The 13,456-nt window shown below is 33.8% G+C and overlaps 1 protein-coding gene across 10 annotated transcripts in view; it reads left to right on the top strand.

Moving 5' to 3' along the window:
• Nucleotides 1-13,456, top strand: part of CHL1 (cell adhesion molecule L1 like) — a 266,500-nt gene that overhangs the window by 86,451 nt on the left and 166,593 nt on the right. The window contains exon 1 of one of the 10 annotated variants that reach the window (XM_074198704.1): nucleotides 11,987-12,010. The exons of the other annotated variants lie outside the window; for them this stretch is intronic. The gene's annotated coding sequence lies outside the window, so the exon portion shown is untranslated. Of the gene's footprint in view, nucleotides 1-11,986; nucleotides 12,011-13,456 lie in introns of those variants that run through there. 10 annotated transcript variants of the gene reach the window in all.

Here is a 13,456-nt window from a genome sequence, read left to right as displayed (position 1 = left end):
TCAATACCAACATTTTTGTAGAGCTTTAAAGTTTCCAAAGGGCTTTACAAATAGTAGTTCATTTTATCCCCACAAAACCTATGGATGTAGGTTGCTCTTATTCTCTTCAATTTATAGGAAACTGAGACAGATAGAGATTATATGACTTGTCAGGGTCACACAGTTTGCCTGTGTCTGAGGTCACATTTGAACTCAGGTTTTCCTGATCACAGACCTAGTGCTCTAACCACTGTGACACTTAGTTTTCCATGTGAAAGAAATAAAGTAAATATCATTATCTCCTTTTTATAGATTAGATAGCTGAATCTGGAATTTTAAGGAAATATGAGTGTGTGTGGAACCATCATCCATCTATCTATCTATCTATCTATCTATCTATCTATCTATCTATCTATCTATGTGTCTGTCTGTCTGTCTGGGTTTGTATTATAAATACATTGACATATACAATATTGTATATATTGTATTATATATTCACATATTATATATCATATATTTACACACATTGATATATATATATATATATCATTATATAGTGTTTTAAGGTTTACAACATGTTTTGCATGTTTTAAATTTTTCTACTCAAAACAACTCTTTGAAGCAGATGCTGATATTATTCCTATGGTACATATGGGTAAACATACACAGAAGATACACTCTAACTTGTCCAAGATCCCTCAGCTAGTATGTATTAGAGGCAGGATTTGAATGCAGGTCTTTCTAGAGTCCATCCTATACTTTCTCCACTGTGCCAAAATGTTCAGGATCTTATCACAAAACTGTGTAGTATCAAAAGTAGAAATTAGATTTGGGCCCTTTTATTCTTTTGGTTATTTTTTAAATGTCACAGTAGCATCATTATATATTAATCTCTTACCTTAGTGGACATTCAATACTAAATGAATTAAGAGAGTGAATGGTAAACTTTTTCTGAAGCCCATCTTACACTCTTTCTATTACCTGTATCTTTCTGGTACCTGAACCGTGAGCTTTTCCAAACTGTGCTATAAATGTCCATATCTCATAAAGCCATCTAGTCTGCCAACTCCTACTGTTCTCTTTTAGTAAAATGGGATGAAAAGCCATCCAAATGCTTTTGAAAGAGAACTTGACCCACTCAGATACAGCCAGTTGCTTTCCTTGCCTTGACTAGATGCTCTGGCATGAGAGGATAAAGGACCCAGCTGTCTTCTACATCAATTTGGAGGAGGGATTAGAGAGCTGGCAAAGATATGTGTACAATTCTGAGGGCACCCTCTGTGCAGGACCCTCATTGATTACACCTGACATGACATGAAGCTTATCAAAACTGGAGTCTTAAAACCGCTACCCTGGTTGAACATATTGTTTACATGATTTCCCCTGGCTCTCATGCCCACACCCTTGGTGATTCATTTTGGATTTTTGGATTTCCTACATGTGAATTACGATACAGTCATGAAAGAGCCTGTTGCTTATGAATTGTTGATGTGATTATTCTAAAAATGTTCTTCCAAATCCCCAAACTTATGGATTAGAGTCGGTCAATGTCTCCTAAGTAATAATAGACATGTTTTTATTGCTATTTTATTGCCTGCCTGAGGCATGCACTAAAGATGGATGAAAGAACACTTTAGTAAACTATGTTGTTGAGGAGTACACTGATTAAAACAGCACACCCAAGAAGGAGGATGGAAGAATACTGACCTTAGACTTCTATGGCAATTTTCATTCATCAATTGGAGGATTATAGGCTCAGAAATGGAAGGATCTCAAATACCAGTGAGTCTCACTACCTCATTTTACAAATGAAAATTCATGTCATTATAAATGAGAACTGTCAGTTGCAGGTTTTGAAGTCAGGACCCCTAATGGTACAACCTTTTGCCAGCCCCTGACTTTATCTTGTTATTGACTCTAAGTATGTGATTTAGCAATACACCAGCATAGGAAAATTAGAATCTTTTTATTTTCATTATTATGGTACAGTATTTTGAGATTTGTTGCTATTCAATTTACCTTCATATAGATTTTTACATTTTCTCTATTGAGACATGTTTAACATATCTTTCCTTTAACAATGTAGCATTCTGAAATTAGAATAGTGGAAAGCCCTTGACAAGTGGGAATGGGAACTGGATTTTGATAGAGATCTTGTATTTTAAGAACTGAAACATCACTGACGTACTTCAGAGAGCATGTAAGAAACCAAAAAAACAAATATACATATACATATATATATATATATATTATATATAATACTGTCACTTCCTCTTGAGCAATTTCTGTATTTCCCCATGTTTAAGGTACACCCTTTTCCAAAAAAATTTGGGGTCTAAAAACTGAGAGCATCTTCTACAATGGTTGAAGATTTTTTTACTTGCATTTCCTACTTTTTTCACACGTGTTGTCTTTGTGGTCATTGTTTCGCATTTGTTACCAATATATTAGGTTATGTTTTGCCATGTTTTGCCCAGAAATGGCTCAGAAAAAATTTTCTTCCCATGTTGAATTCAAGTTCAAAGTGATCCAGTTTGCAAAGTGAATGGAAATTGCGGTGCTGAACAACATCAGTATGGTCCTACTTCAACTAAGAAAATTATCTAAGACTAGACACCAGAAGAAGAAATCTGATGGAATGCCTGGGCAGAAGAAGGCCATGAAAGGCAAGTCAGCCAAGTGGCCTGAGTTAGAGAGGGAACAGAAGAGAAAGATTGAAGAGAAAAGAGGCATTGAAATTCCTGTGTCCACCAGAATGGTTCAGCAGGAGGTCAGAAGAATGGTTGATGAAAAAGAAGAGACTGATTTCCAAGGAGGACCCAATTGGTTCTTCAGCTTCATGAATTGGAATGGACAAAGCATGTGTCCACTCAGCAGCCTTGCCCAGGAAATGCTTGTGTTCAATCCCAGACCAGAGAACAGGCAGAAGAACAGGCAGAAGAGCAAGCAGAACCTCTCCTGAGAAACTGCTGCATCATCAAACACAAATGAGGACAAGCTCATGGATGTGAGTTTTGACAGTGATAAGGAGTTGCAGGAATTTTGTGATGAATGAAACTTCAGTTCAATAATCTTTTGTAATATATTTTTTCAAATTTTGGGCCCCCAAATTAAGGTGTGTCTTATACATAGTAGCATCTTATACATGGGGACATATGATATTAAATAATACAAATGATATCTCATTAATCTTCATAAAGACTAAAATACAGTCATCTAAAATGGTGTTGTCTTGGATATTCTCAGTGAAGGAAGGAACTTGCTGATGGATTTATGCCATTAAAATGTTAAATACAACTCAATGAAAATGTGAGTTCCTAACTAGATTGCCCCAAACATTTTCTCTCCTGAAGTGTTACCTTGAATACCTGTGATGATAAGGATGTGAGTGGTGGCATTTTAAATTCTTTCTCAAAAATAATTAGAAGCAAACTATATTTTTCTTTCACTGTTTAACATTGTGTTAATAAATATCACAATAGTTTTATTTAATTTCCCATCAGATTTCTACTATGTATCTCCTTACTGAAATGTAAACTTCTTCAAATAGTCTGTTGAAGTCAGTTTATTTAATAAAATAATAATATTAATTAATATTGATAAATCTCCCATCGATCTAGTATTTTATTGTTCAGAAAGTATGACCATGACTGTCCACCATAGTGGGCAGAATTAGGAAGAAAATTACTTAAATTGTACCTAAGTCATTGCTTGTGTTATCTTAGGCAAGTTATTTAGCCATATTGAGCCTTAATTTCCTCGTCTGTAAAAATAAGCAGTAGAATTAAATAGCCTCTTAGGGTCCTTTCTATAGTTATACTTCTGGGATCTCAGTTTATTTTATTAGTATCCTAATAGTCCCTGTTTACTCTTAAATCTATGCTTAGTTAAATCTATACTTAGTTAAGTTTCAGATTTCTTTCTTACAATGTCAAGGAATTACATGGGTCTGGGGCATGCTCTAATTAAAACTGGATATTTATTTCTTTATTACCTAATATTGATGTTTGCTTGATATGAATTAAAAATCAAAAGTCACCCTGCTCTTTGTTCTTGATGTCAGCCTGAGCAATTTTGCTTTGTCTGTTTTCTTCACAGGTTAAGGCACCCAAGCATTTTCCAAAATTCTGAATCTCTTATAGGAAATGAGAGACTCATCCAAGTTTGAAATAGACTAGCACATTAAAAGGGTAACAAACTTGTCTATTTTCAAATGTGGAATGGCATACTAGGTCTTTTTGCCTCCAACTGTCATCCTTTATCCCCTTGTGACTGTTATATTATTTGATTAAAAAAATGTGCAGTCTCAATATGCCGGAGACATTCTTTTATTTGTGAGAGCAGATATTCTATTCAATCCAAATTAGATATTTCTTGATACCTACAGCATTTTTTATTATAAATTGAAGCAAAGTTATTAGTATACTTCTAGCAATATTTATTTTAAGTGATGGCAGGACTTTGGATAAGTCACTTTCCTATTTGGTTTTCTCATCTATAAGATGCAAAGGAAAGAATTGGACTAATTGAGCCCTCCCACCACTATATCCATGATTCTATTATCATTAAGGAAATATAAATTTTAAAAATAATTATAAAAAGGTTTTAGTTATTAATTCAATAACATTAATCAAAATAGATAAACCAGTCCTCTTGTCAGTTTGGATTCTTGATTAAATCTTATGTTCTCTCCTTAAGATAAGATTGGCAATAAATTGCCACTAATCTCCAAAAAATATTAATGTCTAACTTTGCTCCATTTTATAAAACTACCTTCAAATGCTATTTCCAGTATACTTCCATAGTACAAAGCTTATTTTTAAATCCTAACAAATCCCAGGTGTACAAAGAAGCCAACTGAAATTTAATCTAGAATGGTATTTTCTCTATTTGAACTGCTGAGGAAGGTTGGTGGGGTGAAAATATTAGCAAAGCCTCTTGCAGATGTCACAAGCTCCTCTTAAGAGCAGATTTTATGGCAAGACAGCAAGAAATGTCAATGACAAGAAGAGAATAAGGTCTGTAAAATTAGAGTTGGATGCCTTGTGAGCCTGGAGAGAATCTGCAGAGAATTTTTGAAACAAGGAAATGTAATTTTTTTTATGGGCATCAACATGAATCGAGAGTTAGTGTTGCATGACCAATAAAGCTGATATATTCATGCTAAGACTATCAAAGGAAATCTGGGATTTGGTTATTTGACAGGCTGAGGATCAGTAGAGCTATAGAGAAAGGAATCAGAAAATCAAAGCAGAAGCTGATAAATGTGTGAATAAGAATCATTTGGTAGAGAATTTTTGTTCCTTTGACTTAATATGTATTCTATATATGAATGGACATTGTGGAAAGGTTTTCAGATTTCTTAATCAGAGATCAATAATAATCTTTTTTGGTAGATATATTTATGAAAATAATCACCCTAGGAAAAAGCACTGTTGTGATATATGCCATCTCTGAATCACAAGCATTAGGAATTTTCTGCAATACAATATTTCAGCACAATTAGGCATAGAAAGAACATTTATTTTCTCAAATAATAGTCATAGAAATGTAATATTCAACAGCATCTATGAATACAATATCAACTTTTTATGTAAAGTACTTGAAAAAATTAATACCTTTAAAAAGCCAAGATAATACCATGCATCAATTAACATCACATTAAATCTTTCTAGATACCTCATTAATTTTTAGAATTTCTGATTGTGTCAATGAGAATCTCTCAATTCATATCATAACATTTTCAGGCCCCCTTATCCTTTTCTTTTCTTTCTTAAAAATTTTCTGAGGCGGAATATTCATAGTAGTTATTGAGGGTGGGGGTGGTCGCAGAGGGAGGGGGTGGAGGTAAATCAATGCTTAGTTTTTAAAAATTTTCAGGAAGCCTCTATTTCCTAATTGTTATTTCTTTCCATAAGACTTTTAATGATGCAATGTCCTCTAATATTCTATATATATATATATATATATATGATTTTTAGTGAAACACAGTTTTCTAAAAGTTATAGAACATGTGCTATGAATTATGCATGTGTGTTAATAATAGTAGTAAGAAAATGGCAGTGATCCATCTCTTTACTCATGTCTCCCTTTGTACCTAGCATACATTGATTAGCCAGATGTTATGCCAGGTGATAAGGGTTGACTCTATTAGGTTAAGGATGCATTTTGTGGTCATAGAAGAGAACAAAGACATACAAGGGTGGGAAAGCCATAACTATGGCTTCATTAAGATCATATTCTAACCCAGGGGTTGGCAACCTTTCAGAAGTGGCATGCCAAGTTTCATGTATTCATTCTAGTCTAATTAAGGCCTGGTTTGCCAGGAATAAATTTTAATGATTCCTCTCTCCAAACCATCCCCCATCTTGGCACTTTGTCACTCAGAATTTTCATCTGTGCAATTAGAGGTGTTTCTATTAGAAGATGCCAGCTCCTGTCTTAACCAATTGAGCAAAAACTACTCCCTAAGAGTAAATTAACGACTTTTTTAGGCTGATTAACTCTTCATATTACAAGGTACCATTAAGTAAAGCTTATATAATCATCTAATAAATGACATCCTTATGGCCTAAAGAGTTTTGTGACTTCAATATATTCTTGAGTATTTTTAGAGAATATACCTGCTCTTGAAAAATAAAAATGGTGGAGCTTGACTGTGGTTGTGATTGTTTTCCTTCTTTTTGCGATGTATGGAAAGGGAAATTTCTTTTGTTATTGACCTCTTGTCCCATCTCTGACATATAATGCTTTTGTGAGCCTCAACAAATTATTATTAGAAATGTTCAGGTGTGGCAATTGAAGTAAAATATACTAAAAATAAAAATTTTCTCCCTACCATCTTTTTTTTCCCTTTCTTCTGTTTTAGTTTTTTGTTTTTTTGGTTTTTTTTTTGCAAAGCAAATGGGGTTAAGTGGCTTGCCCAAGGCCACACAGCTAGGTCATTATTAAGTGTCTGAGACCGGATTTGAACCCAGGTACTCCTGACTCCAAGGCCAGTGCTTTATCTACTACACCACCTAGCTGCCCCTTTTGTTTTCTTTATGAATTAAAAATGTGAAGCAGTCGATGTAGCTGACTTTAAGAAATTCATATATTCTGATCCTTCCAGCATTAGCCACTCCTTATTTTAGGCATCTTTCTATTATTACTAATTGCAGAGTTGTTTAACTACAATGCTAGAGATACTTTCCCTATCTGGGAATTCCTTATGATAGCACATTGCCAGTACTAATCTTTATCTTTATGCCTGAACATAACCCTATCCTGATACATCTATACCTATCACTGAATTTTTTGAAAAATATACTATGTTTCTATATTTTGTTTTTTTTATTATAGTCTTTCTTTGTTCATTAAGTAGTCCCTGAAGAGCAAGGAAATAACATGAATAAAAGTCAGAAAATAGAAGAATATTTTAGGAAGCTAGTGCCCACTATAGAGTAGGGGTGTTGTCAAGTTTAGAGGGCAGAAAGAAGAGTCATATTCTGAGAAAAGATAAAGTGGAGGTAAATTTATAGGACTTGAAAATGAATTTGATATTAAAAGAGAAGAAAGAACCTAAGCTTATTCAAATATCTAAACATGAGCATGATGATATTATTGTCATAAATGCTGAGAGAGGGGATGGTCTCATAAAGTTAGGAAAATTGCAGAAGGAATAAGTTGAAAATGTTGAATTTGTTGCACTCTTGGAACATCCAAATGAACATGTTCTTTAGAGAGTGAATGGAAGCCATTGACCATTTGTACATATTCATTTTCATTTCATTTTATATCCTCTGAGCTTGATTTCCTCTTCTGAAAAATATAGAAGTTTGGCTATATGACTATGGTCTTTCAGCAATCAAAAATCTATGACCCTAAGGAAGGTTATTACAGATCATTACTAACATATCATAGATCCTGGCAGCAGCAAGGTGGTGCAGTGGATAGAGTACTTGTCCTGGAGTCAAGAAAACTCACCAACTTGAGTTCAAATCTGGTCTCAGACACTGAATGATCCTGACTAAGTCACTTCACTATTGACTTTAGTTATTCATCTATAAAATGAAATGGAGGAGGAAATGGCAGAATCCTCTCATGAAAACCACTACATGAAGTCACAAAAAGTTGGATATGACTGAAAAATGACTGCGGACATGTGGGGTATGAGACCACTGAAGACAGTGTAACTTACTGGCCATGGAAATAAGAACAACTAAGTTCAAATATGATCTCAGACAATTACTCTAGGAAAATCACTCAACCCTGTTTGCCTCAGTTTCTTCATCTATACATAAGCTGGATAAGAAAATAGCAAAACCACCCTGCTAAGAAAATTCCAAATGGGGTCATAGAGTCAAATGCAACTGAAGAACAGCAGCTGCAACAGCAACAATAACATTAGACACTTAATAAATGCTTGTTAATGAATTGATTGAAATGATAATTGGAGTTGTTGCCGTAAATGAAATCATTTTTAGAAACTGGAGATTTAAGGGCTCCAGAACTCAGTCTTAGAGTGCCAAATACCAGTAACAATGCATATAAGAAGCCAAACCTCTTTTTCTGTCAGCTACCTCAGTCTAGTACCCATGCAGCTACAAATTTCAGCTCACCTTATCTGTTATCTGTGAACTCACCTTTTCTAGGAATATACACTGAGTAGGTTGTCCACAAACCTTCTCATCTTCAAACAGCACAAAGGTCTACATTGGACCAATCCTTATAAAGTTATGTTTGTTCAAAACAACTCATAGTCCCTTACCTGCTATATAGTTGGTTTAAATAATCAGCTCAACCAGCAAAACCTAACATCTGTCAATTCTAGGCATATTTCAACTTTCACTCCTAGGCCTATAGATGTAAGGTAAGAAAGAATCTCATAGACCAACTACTCCAACTGACTCATTTTACTGGGCAGAAAACTTTAGCCAAGAGAAGTTAGAATTTACCCAATGCCATGCTGGTAATAAGCACCAAAGGCAGGTTTTGAATGCAGATCCTCTGCTTCAACTTTTAATGTCCGTTCCATAATGACTCCCTGCTTTTAGTACACTAATAGTTCATATCTACATAGCACTTTAAGTTAAAAAACATTTTATATGAATGCAAATATATATATATATATATGTATATATATATATATAAGCATGCATGTATACTAATATGAATGCATGAATCTATAGATCCCTAGAGAGATATAGACATAGTGATAATTCTGTCTTTCATTTCAATCCTATAAAAGAGTTGATATGATTAACCTAATTTTTGAGATGAGGAAAAGGACAGCCAGATTAATTGATGTGTCTAAGACTTTGAGTCATATCTTTTAGCTATTTGAGTTGGAATACTCAAACCCAAAACTTCTTACCTTAATTTCTCAATTTTGCTGTTGTTCAGATGTTTCATTCTGACTGTTTTTGACCCTATTTGGTAATTTCTTGAGAAAAATACTATAAGGGTTGCTATTTCCTTCTCTAGCTCATTATACAGATGAACTAAGGCAAAGTGGGTTAAATGACTTGTCCAGGGTAACATAGATAGTAAGCGGACAGATTTGAACTCAGGAAGATGAATCCAGCACTTTATCCACTGGGCCACCTAGCTGCCCCCCTGCATCTCATTAGAACCTAACCCCAACTCCAATTCGTGATTACTCTGGCAAGTAAGACATCGAGTATTTTCTTACCCCTTTTTGTGTTTTTCCACTTCATCATAATTGAGCCACAAAGATTTCTAATAACTATTTCATATTGCCATTCAAACAGCAATGGCCAGCAACATTTAGATGATTTTATAACCTCAGGGGTAATTAAGAAGTAATCATTATTTTAATGCTGCCCCTTTTGCTTAAAGTTGTCTAGAGGACTTCACTCCATACTAAAGCATTAAGGGAAATACAAAGAAATAACATATTTAATCCTTGCCTTAAAAATCTAAAAAAAAAACTAATTGAATATGAGAAGTCTACTCATGAATCTTGAAAATGACAGGTACCTAATATACTTTGAGAATGGCATATTTTCATTCAAATATTTTGAACAAACACATCTATGTTTGATATATATGATTAAATTTTCATAAACTTATCTTTATATATATATATATATATATATATATATATATATATAACATAAATATATCCATATGCATTTATGTTTTCCTTAGCGAATTTAAATCTTGGCTCTGCTACTTTCTCCCTCTTTCAACATGCACAAATCCCTTAACCTCTCTGAGCTTCAGTTTCCACATCTGTACAATGAGTTAAGTTGGATAACATAAAAGATCCTTTGCAGTTTTAAATCTATTTTGATGTTTGCATCCTACATAATGAAAGCTTTAATATAAGTTTATGTTATTTCTTTTCAACGAAAGGTAACAGAATTAAATTCCAAAGCATAAGGCATCAAGTTCATGTGCCATATATACAACATAAACAACTTAAAATATTTCCTTTCCCTAAGTAGTTTACTTTTTTCCTGGGATTATGCAAAACATAAGCAGATAAGCAAATACTAGGTAATTTAGAAAGAAAGCCCTGTTAGCTAAAGGTTGGGGCTTGGTTTAGATAAGGTTTCATTTAGGAGAATAAAAATTCTTTGAAGAAAGCAGGAAATTCTAAGGGAACCATGTAAAGAAGGCATGCGTCCCTTTGATAATTTGGGGGCACCAGGAAGCTCAACTTTACAATATCATGGAGATGGGAGAGAGAATGTCAAACTTATCTAAATTGTAGAAGAAACACAAATGTAGTCAATCTGTAAAGTGTTAAGAGAGAAATGTTGTTTCTGAGTTCATATGGTAGATAATTGCTGCCAAAATTTATCAATTCAAATGCAGAAACTAGAAAGACAAGAAAACCTTAGCTTTTACTATCCTGCTTAAGCATAAATTTTTTTCTCAGACAAAATTAAAATCTAAAAAGATATTAGGATTCTAACAAGGCCTTCTAAGGACAGATGACATAAGAGCAACAGAGAAATTGTTCTTTCATATGTTGCAATTTTGGACATTCCTCTTAGACTCTAAAAGTTAAAGGAAAAACAGATCTCATGCTTCCTTCAATGTCAGAAACCTTTAACAGATTTAATTAATAGATTCATAATCTCATACATAAGGAAATTTAGGCAAGCCAAGACAGATTACAAATTAATCTACATTAAATTTAGGTTGATTAAGGGGAAAGATTTAACATGTTGCCAAAGAGTCAACCAATTGTTGTTCTTCCTCTGACATCTAACAAATATTTAAAGACTTGATTGGATCCGATGAGGTTAATATTAACAAAAGACAGGCTTTTAGTTGATCAAAAGTTGTAGGAGAAATGACCCTGAGCAAGAAATAATAAAACTTTAGAAAAATCTCATTTCAAAAAAGCCTAGAGTAAAATTTTGCAGAGTTTAATTACTAGGTGGAAAAAGTTTTTGTTTTATTCTAACGACAACAACAACAAATGAACAAAAATTATTGAAAAGAAGAGTGACAGGATGAGATAGTAGAGAAAGATTATTTTGTCATTTCTTTGGCGTATCAATTGGAGAATGGGAAGTTTGGAAGCAAACAGAAAATTAATTGGCTATTATAATAGTGGATGATGGCTTGAAATAGTATGGCCTTCCATGAAGGGGAAGGCAACAAATATTTATTAAGTACTATGTCCTAGGTATTATGCTAAATCCTTTACAATCTCATTGCATCTGTGAGAATAGTGTTTCTCTGTTAGCTTCTTATAGTGGTGTGTGTTTCATACTAATAGGGTACTAAAGCCCAGTCTTTAAATGCAAATATAGTAGGTATGGTACTTTTGATAAGTTGCTTCCATTCTCTGAGTTCTCAGTTTCTTCAAATTCAAAGGAAGAATTTGTTCTAGATGCTTTCTAAAAGCTTTACTGATACATTATTCCTTTTCCCATGCCAGTCCCCTGCCCCCATTCTTTGCTGTTTTTTGGTTAGAAGTAATAATACTTTTCTGTTTTTATTTCTTTGCATCAGTGAAACAATTGATTAGTGGAATGGAAAGAGTGGGAAACCTGGCTTGGTGATCAAGGTAACTGCTGCCCTCTAAACTCTACTTGGCTCATGTGTAAATTGAAGGAAATATGTTATAAGTGACTGAATCGCCATCTGGAAAATTACAAATTACCATCTGTAGTGAAATATTTATTTCTCCACTTCAGAGAAAACTGGCAGATAGTCTGTATGATGTCATAGGCACATAACAGTGGATGCTTAGAGAGTCATTATTGTTTCTTACTGTTTTATAGTGGTTGAACTTGTTTATGTACTTGCAAGAATGTTGAATATTGAATTTGCTACTGTTCTCTCATGAAAATATTTCTTTTGTTGCAATTGAAAATGCATATATCCTTTTCAAAAGAAGTTTCTCAGTCTGAGTGGAATTCACAGAGTTAAAAGAATTTCAGAGTTGTCAGGAACTATTCCTACCCAGGACACTATGGAAATCATCTTTCCAAGAAATGTCCAGTAAATAGTTATGTAAGTTTTGCTTGAAGACATCTAGGCAAGAAGAAACCACACTATACTAAAACTGATCTTTCTACTTTTGAATAACTGTAAATATTGGGAAGTTTTTATTTGCATTAATCAGAAAGTATTTCTCTGTGATTTGCAGCTTATTCTTCTAATTTCACTCTTTTGAATCATGACTCATGTGCTGCTGGATGAAACTAGAGGAAAAAATCCCCATATCTTGCTGATTTCTATTACAAGTTTAAGTTACAAAATCTCAACTGGGCCCTCAGAATGTCAAAGCAAGCCTTTTCATCTCCCTTATTGATTCACCATCATTGATGTCTTTCTGAAATTTTTAAGCTTTCCCTAAATCTCCCTCCCACCCAAACTCCCACCTGAGAATATTTCCTTATATTTCACTAAAAAAAATTGAGGCCATCTGCAGAATGCTCCCTTTTCTCCTCCTCCCCTCTTATCAATCAAATGCCTTTTAATATTAATCCCTTGATCCCTGCCTCATCTGATGCAGTGGCCATTCTTCTTACCAAGTAATACCTCTCTAGTTGTACTAATGTTCCCATTTCATGATGTCTTCATCAACATTTTTCCTTTTTTCTCATCTCTACTTTTCCCACTAATCTTCAATTACTCCTTGACTATGAACTTCTTTCCTTCTCCCTTTCATCATGTCCATGTCTTCCCCATTCTTAAACCTTTACTTTATCCATCTATTCCTTTTCATTATTATCACTTTTATTATTCCGTCGCCCTGATTGTGATTATAATTTCCAAGAAGACTGCCTCTATTTCATTTCTTTTTAAATCTCATCTTAACTCTACATTATGACTTTATATCAATCATATCCTTAGTAATATTATTAATGATCTCTTAATTGCCAAATCTAATGGCCTTTTCTTAATCCTCATTTTTTCTCTTTGACACTCTCATCCACCCACTTTCCTTGACAACCTTTTTTCTCTAGGCTTTTCATCTTTATTTTCTTTTCAATCTGTTTGATCA

This window comes from Macrotis lagotis, chromosome 8 (assembly GCF_037893015.1).
Source record: "Macrotis lagotis isolate mMagLag1 chromosome 8, bilby.v1.9.chrom.fasta, whole genome shotgun sequence".
In the NCBI taxonomy this organism is placed as follows: Eukaryota; Metazoa; Chordata; class Mammalia; order Peramelemorphia; family Peramelidae; genus Macrotis; species Macrotis lagotis.
This window is presented reverse-complemented; position numbering and strand designations above follow the sequence as displayed.